This window comes from Danio aesculapii, chromosome 4, assembly GCF_903798145.1.
Source record: "Danio aesculapii chromosome 4, fDanAes4.1, whole genome shotgun sequence".
Taxonomy (NCBI): Eukaryota; Metazoa; Chordata; class Actinopteri; order Cypriniformes; family Danionidae; genus Danio; species Danio aesculapii.
The window spans coordinates 53,373,605-53,382,204 of NC_079438.1; the positions used below are offsets into that span (position 1 = coordinate 53,373,605).

General features: G+C 30.0%; 1 long non-coding RNA gene across 1 annotated transcript; it reads left to right on the forward strand.

Moving 5' to 3' along the window:
- The first annotated feature begins 1,445 nt into the window (after positions 1–1,445).
- Positions 1,446–7,338, forward strand: LOC130223279 (uncharacterized). Its single transcript, XR_008836644.1, has 2 exons — positions 1,446–1,573; positions 7,307–7,338. It is a non-coding gene; the product is annotated as an uncharacterized LOC130223279 (long non-coding RNA).
- The last annotated feature ends 1,262 nt before the right edge of the window (positions 7,339–8,600 follow it).

Consider the following 8,600-nt stretch of genomic DNA (forward strand, 5'->3'; position numbering starts at 1 on the left):
AACGTATTTGTTTATTAATTCTTAACTTTGTTAACTCATTCATTCAGTTAGTTATTTGTATCATTTTTGTTATCTTTAGGCAAACTGTAAATATAAACAACATTCAGATTTATGTATTTAGATTAAACTATTTAATTATTTATTTGTTTATTTTATCAGTGTAAGATTTAAATACTTAAAAATATATATATTTTAAAACTGTAGTAAATTTATTTACGTGGCCTTTTTTACTTATTTATTAGATTATTTATTTATTTACTTATTTATATATATATATATATATATATAAATATTTAATATTTTTTAGTTATTTTTAGTTGATGTATTTATTGTATAATTTATGTCATTAATTAAGCCACATGTAAATATAAAAACCTTACATGTATTTATATTAAACTATTTAACTATTTATTTGCTTATTTGTACAGGGTTAGGTCAAGATTTATATATGCAAGAACATATATATATTATATATATATATATATTAAAATGAATAAAAAAAAACTTTCTTTGCCTATTTTGCTTATTATATTTATATTATTTTTATTTTTTATTTACTTATTTATTTGTATGTAAATATATATATATATATATATATATATATATATATATATATATATATATATATATATATATATATATATATATATATATAATTATTTAATATTTATTTATTTATTTATTTATTTATTTATAGTTTATTATATTTTTAGTTTATTATATGTTTTGCTTTGTTTATTGCCACATGTAAATATAAAAATTGCATTTGTTTATTTATATTAAACTATTCATTTTCTTATTTGCTCAGTAATATTACATTTTTAATTTGTATAAAAATATATCTTTTTTTAAAAAATCATTTAATTTGTCTTCATTGACGCATTTAATTACATTTATTTTATTTATTTATTGTATTTTAAAAAATGCAAAAGAAAAAAAAGCATTAAAAATAGCAAGCAGTATCAACAAAATTAGACCTCTAACCACCATAAACAATTCTTTAAATTAATTATGCGGCTGTGCTTGTATCGATCTTATGCTTTTAGCCCAAAAGTTGGACATAAATGTACCTCTTCCTCCCTGTTTTTATGACTTAAATGCTCTGATCTATTTTCATGTTCTTCCCAGCAGTCTCGAGGTGATACTTGCCTGTAATTAATGCCACGCTCCACTGAATGCTAGGACTCTCATTTGAAATCCAGGCCTCCGAGCATCAGTGAATTACAGTGTGAGACATGCCATAAAATGCTCAATTAAACAATTATGTGCATTTGCACCTGACCGAGGCTCTGTGTTGTGTTAGGGTAGAATGACACCGTCTGAAACCGATCAATAAGTTCAAAGCGATAACTAACAGAATTTTTGTCTGTTTTTCCATTAATTATCTGTGATATAAAACCAATGCATGCATGTGATGTGAATTGTGCAGGACGGCGGTGTAATGGGAGGCGCTGCATGCACGGGTTATTTTGGTTGTCCATTCACATGTGAGAGGTGAGGCTGGGATCAATGGTTGAAAATCTGCGTGTTCTCCATCACTCCTGCGCTCACACTCCTCGACTCCTCTTCAAAGGTAAGAGCCCTGGATCAGTGTGTTTTATCATGTCTAACCGGAGAAATCAAAGCTCCACTTCAGAGCTCTTTTAAATTGGAGAGCAATGAAGACTCTCTTTGATTCAGGCAAATGGAAGCTCGAGTTTTTGTTTATTTTTGCATGTTTTCCGGCATGATTAATGACACTGGGATGCGCGGTCTAACAGTGCGGGCTATTTTGAGGTCAACGACAGGCCATCTTTAGCAATGACTGGACCGACATTCTGGAGGGACTCTGTTGGTCGTAACTGTATATTGTTTGAGATGTTGCCAGTGTATTGTCCTGTCAAACTGTCAAGGGTGACCAGCGGTCTTTATTTTATATTCACTCAGAAGATTAAGCTTGCTGTTTGTTCAAACTTACTTATTTAAAATGAGCCAAAACAACACAATTCTTGAGATTTTTTTGAGGACAACTTAATTGTTTTATGTTCAATACGCTTAAATGTGTTACACTAAATTTGTATACACTGTAAAATTGTTTCATATTTTATTCGTTCATGTGGTCTCGACACAAATCTGTTAAGTTAGTTTTATATTTTTTTACAAATTTAAGTGGATTGAACATAAAACAATTAAGTTGTCCCAAAATAAAAAAATAAGAATTGTGTCATTTAAACTCATATAAAATAAGAAGTTTGAGCAAGCAGCAAAATAAATTTCTTAAGTGTTTGTATACGGTATATTCAACTTTGTGATCTGTAAAACTGGTTAAAAAATTTATATATATATATATATATATATATATATATATATATATATATATATATATATGTGTGTGTGTGTTTTTTTTTTTGGTATTATTGTAAAGTAAATATTTAGTGTAGTGAAACTGAAATTAAGTGTAAATAATATTATATTATTATATTAATATTTTATCAATTATACATGTTCACGAGGTATGTAATGAAATGTATTAAATCATTAGAGCACCATAATAATCTAAAATAGATTATATGGTAACACTTTACGATAATATTGTATTAGATATTATATATTTATATATTATTTGTTTCTATTTTATTTATACTTGTCTCTTTTATTCCTGTTTATGTAAAGCACTTTGTTTGAAATGTGCTATATAAATAAACTTGCCTTGCCTTAGATAATGTTCAAAATGTATTTACTTACATGAACAAACAAGGAATAATACATTTATTTCAGTATTTCTTAATCTTTGTTAATGTCAGTTAATGGAACTGTACTTGTTCATTGTTAGTTAAAGAGATAGTTCACCCAAAACTAATAAAATTCTGTTTAATCATTTACTCCTCCTTGTCACAAACCTGTTTGAGTTTCATTTTTGTGTGTGTGTTGAACACAAAAGAAGATATTTTGAAACATGCTGAAAACCTGTAAACAATATTTGTGTTTTTTTTTCTAATGAAGTCAATGGTTACAGGTTTCTAACATTTTTCAAAATAACTTATTTTTGATTTTAACAGGAAAAAAACGAAGCTCATAAAGCTTTAGAACCAATTGAGAGAGTAAAGTAATACTGAGTAAATTTACATTTTAAGGTGAACTATTCCTTAAATCTTAACTTGCGGTGCATTAACTATGTTGCCAAGCTTGAATTTGTATTTTAATAATGCATTAGTAAAACTATGATTAAAAAATGCTGCACAAGTATTGTTCATTACATGAGCAGAATTTTTTAATCATAGTTTTTTGATTATCTACAGAACAAACCATCGTTAAAAAATGGACTAATTACCTTAACTTGCCTAATTAGCCAAGTTAAACCTTTAAATGCCACTTTAATCTGAATACTAATATCTGAAGAATATCAAGTGAAATATTATGTACCGTCATCATGGCAAAGATGAAACAAATCAGTTATTAGACATTAATTATTGAAACTATTATGCTTAGAAATGAAAAATATTTAGTCAGAATCTGTGGGAAAAAATATACAGTACAGGGGACTAATAATTCAACTGTATATACTCAAACTAAATTTGCATTTAAAAAAAAATCTAAAATCTTAAGCAGAAAAAGATAAGTGAGAATTTATGCGACTGACTGACTTATACAGTATATTTTTTGGAGGAGAAATGTAAGTCATGGTGACCTGCAAAAAAAATGCAGATGTAAATGAAATTCTCTCTTTTGATTTTCTTGGAAGCGCTTAACTACAGTTCAGGCTCATTTACTATCACACGAGAGCCCTTAAAAGTGTCAGCCATGAAGGTCAATGACTCGACTGCCTCTCGCCAAAGTCATGCCAGATCTATGAAGGACGTTAACATTAGCAGGACCACGGCCAAATACAACAAGCTGATGATGAGCGTGTGTCATTTACTACCAATACTCAAAGTGCCGTCTTCCCCTCAGATGACACCTTTCGCTTTCATTCATTCATTTTCCTTCAGCTTAGCTCCTTATTTATCAGAGGTCGCCACAGCGGAATCAACCACCAACTATTCCAGCATATGTTAAAGAGCCCAAATCACTCTTTTAAAATAATATTGTCAATACAATGCTTTAAAAATGGTTTTATATTCAGTCCAATTTAATTTGTAAAAACTAAAAAAAGTTCACTTAATATATTTGCGTTGGGACAACATGAAGAAACAAAACTGGTCCAAACATTACTACACCCAAATTAATATGTTGGAGGGGGGGAATATTTAATAGAAATTTTATAAACTGGAAAATTCAAGAAAAATATAAATAAAATAATAATAATTGTGTTGAAATTTCATAGTTTGTAATATTTTTTTATTATTTAAATGAGGTTGATTAATTAATGATGATTAATTTAAATTTTCTATTGCTGAAGATTTATTTACTTATTTATTTCTCAGGATCCCCATTAGCCACTAGCAAGGTAGTGGCTATTCTTCCTGGGGTCCATCAAACACAACACAAAATTACATTAATACATAACAACAAGATCAATAAAAACATTAAAATACAAAATTCATACATCCAGATCAACAATCCACTTATTATTGTGCCATTAAATATTTCTTAAACGATTTTTTAAACCTCATTTTACTTGTTACAAAGCATGTCTGATGGCAATTCATTCCATGTTTTCATTCCTCTATACATTACAGTCCGTTGCTTTGCATTCGTTTTTGAAACGGGAAGCAAAACATTTCCTTTTGATGCTTGCCTGGTGTTAAAATGATGACTAGCATAAGAAAAGTTGACAGTACAATACACTTGGAACTCTTGACACAGAAATATTTCTTATGAAACACAGCAGAGAAACAATTACCCTATCCTTCACCAATAACCAACCTACAGTTTTATGCATTTTCATAATATTAACTCTTCTGTTGCAGTGTAAAATTAGTCGTGCAGCTCTATTCTGGACTAACTGTAAGTCCTTATTTGATGCACTCGACCATACCACTGGACAGTAATCTAGATACGAAAGAACAATTGCCTGAACAATTTAAGAGATACAGTACTGTGGTAAAAATTTGACACAATAATAATATTAATATTTCATAATTAATAATTGATAAACCTCTTCCCATAACTATTACCATTTTATTGATCTATTGATCTTATTATCAAGAAGAACTCCAAGAAGCCTAATTTCCTCTACCTGTTCAGTAGGCACACTCATTACAGACAACTGTGGTTTACATTTAAATTGAAAGTTTGATCCAAACACAAAAGATGTTACCAAATGCTTATTTTAATGAATAGAACTGGTTAATAAAATGGCTTTCGTATAAAATTTTTCCTCTATATTCACTTAAAAATGGATAATAATCGTCATTTTCAAACTCATTCATGCTGTGCTTTCACTATGACAGTTTTCATACACTGTGTCATCAGCATCCCTCATAACTCACAACCCTATTTTGCTTTTTGTTTACAGAATTTAATCCCTTAACATTATTTTCCCAAAGGAACCCCATTAACCCTACTTCAGAGTCGCCGTCGTCAATGCGAGACAGTCAAGGTTTTTGTTTCCTCCCCGAGGGCCGAAATGTCAGGACCCCGATCTTTCTGAACCCCGAGCTGTAATGAATGTATCTTTGAAGATCCTGAGGAAATTGCTGATGTGCACAGATATATTGCTGGAGTAAAGGTCACGGATCTTCTGAGGACCGGTATTAAAGTTCCCCTGAAGTGCCTTTAAATGCGCAGCTTTTTTCGACGTGTGATGTCATTTCAACTGAAAGATGGTGAATATTGAGTAGCCCCGCCCCCTTAGTTTAAATTAGCCAATAGCATTTTTGATTATATCACAGCTCTGCCAATCAGAGTTGTTGAGCTAAAGCACATTTGCGTATTAACAGCCACAGACTATAATAGCAATGTTAATTCTGTCAAAAAAGACCTCCCTAATTAAAGCTTGATCCCCCCTGACGAACATCAACACTGGATGTATGAGGGGTCTGCCCTTTAATTAGTTTGCTCTGATCTGTTTCTTAAATAATATTAATAATTAAAATATTAATATACATTTGACCACCCCTATAATGGTTCACACCATTGGTAATGCATAATCGCGCCAATCAGTCTATGCAAGAAGTCATTCAACAGCCTGAAACTGCAGATCAAGAGCACAGAGACATCGTAACTGTTCCCAAGACACTTTTCTTTAAAAATAGGTGTTTGGATCTACAAATAACTTAAAAGTAAAGTCAAATTAGATGCATAGTTTCTATAGTTTGACCTACAGTAACTTCTAAATGTGTGAATGTGAGAGTGTATGGTTGTTTCCCAGTATACGGTTGCTGCTGGGAGGGCATCCGCTGCATAAAACAAATGCTGGAATAGTTGGGGGTTCAATCCATTGTGGCGACCCCTGATAAATAAGGTACTAAGCTGAAGGAAAACGAATGAATGAAAGCGAAAAGTGTCATCTGAGGGGAAGACGGCACTTTGAGTGATGGTAGTAAATGACACGCACTCATCATGAGCTTGTTTTTGGCTGTGGTCCTGCTAATGTTAAAAATCAGAGGATACTGTAGGTCTGAATACACTGAATATCCCTCAAAACACTGAAAATGTAAATGTTCTATTAATAAATACGACACAATTTAAATAATTCACTGAAGCATGTATTATGCAAACTAAAATTACAGAAAAAGTTGACACCCCCTAATCGTCAATGTATAATTCGCACCCTGCTGTTTAGTACATAATTAAGTGCACAATAGGTTTCAACATAGCAGTGTTTAATGGGGAACCCATATTATGAATGCTTGGTTACCTGCGCATGTTTGTACGTTTTCGATAATATCAAGTATTTGATTGGTCAGAAATGATGATGAGAAGCTGAAGTGCGTAGTCAACACCTATTTTAAAAGACTATTCAACACTATTCATTAACTATTCATAAGTCCTAACAAACGGTTTATGCTTATTGGCAGAAATTAGAAACTTTGCTTTGGAGTATACTAGTGTACTGACACTAACATAGTAATAAATATTTAAAAGTGTTGATTTTAGGGGGACTTTAAAAACAGTCCTAGTGTATCCGGTATCCTGGAATGCCACAGTGTGTACGTCTGCATACTGGGACTGCATTAGTGGATCTGTAGCTTTTGATGTGGAAGGACAGCAGGTTTTGTTTAATGCATTGAAACGCTCTTTTTTAGCATGGAGTCCTGGACTCTGGCGACGCTCTTAATCCATGACAGTTGTTTGGCATTGACTGGTGATGCTTGACAGACACGTGCAGATATGAATGGTGAAGTGCTGAACACTGACCACAATTATTTTGGCTCTCTTTCAGGTCACATAGTGTATTTCAGCCATGTCTGAGGGGTAAGTGTTATCTTTATTAGGCTGTTGACCCTGTCAATGTCATGTGCTCATTTAAAACGCCTTTTTATACCAAGTTAAAATTATAAAATGTGAGGGTTTTTTATGTTCTAATGTATATATATGTATATATATATATATATATATATATATATATATATATATATATATATATATATATATATATATATATATACACCTGTGTTCTTATGTGTGTGTGTATACATATATACATAAAAAAGTCAAAATATATATATTAGTGCTATTAAACGATTAATGCATCAAAGATAAAAGTTTGTATTTACATTATATACACATGTGTGTACTGTGTGTTTATATGTAGATATGTATAGATACACATATACTGTACATAAGCTACAAAAAATATACAAAAGAATTATATTTACATATATATTTTATATTATAAACAAAAATCCTAACAGTGAAAACCACTAAATGAAATATGCTAGTTTAACTTTAATAATTTACTTTGACTTAATGAAAAAGAGTTATGGTAACTCATAACCTGGAAGCAGAACTCGAGCTTAATGAATTATGAATTTAATAATTACATTTTGTTTGTTAACTCTAATGCTAAATGCAATACCAACCCATTTGTATAGCGATATAGTTGTTTGGACTCAATTCATTCTGTTAACTAAACTCTATATTTAACTTTATATTTAAGTTACTAATACTCTAAATGTTTTATCGATATAAACACAAATAATATATGTGTAGTACATCCATCTCTAAATATTACCATAGTTTTTCTATAACTGCACTTTATAACTTATACCTGTATCCTGCACTTGCTGCTATTGCACTGCTGGTTAGACCTAAACTATAATTTGTTGCCTTGTACTTGTACAGTTGAATCTAATCTAATCTAAAAATCTAATATGACTCAGTATATATATAAGTTTACAGTAGTCTACATAAACTTAAATGGTTTGCCACAATCGGTTTCCTCAAACAATAAAAACAACTCATCAAGTTTTAGAGTGTATATATATATATATATATATATATATATATATATATATATATATATATATATATATATATATATATATATATATATATATATATAAATTACAGTATATACATACATTATACTTGCATTATATATTTAAGAAATGTTTATTTATATTTATAAATTTAATATTAATATCTAATACAAATCATATATAAATATATATGTAAACCTTTTGGTTTTGTATATTTATTTGTATATATACTATATATATACACAGTGACATACA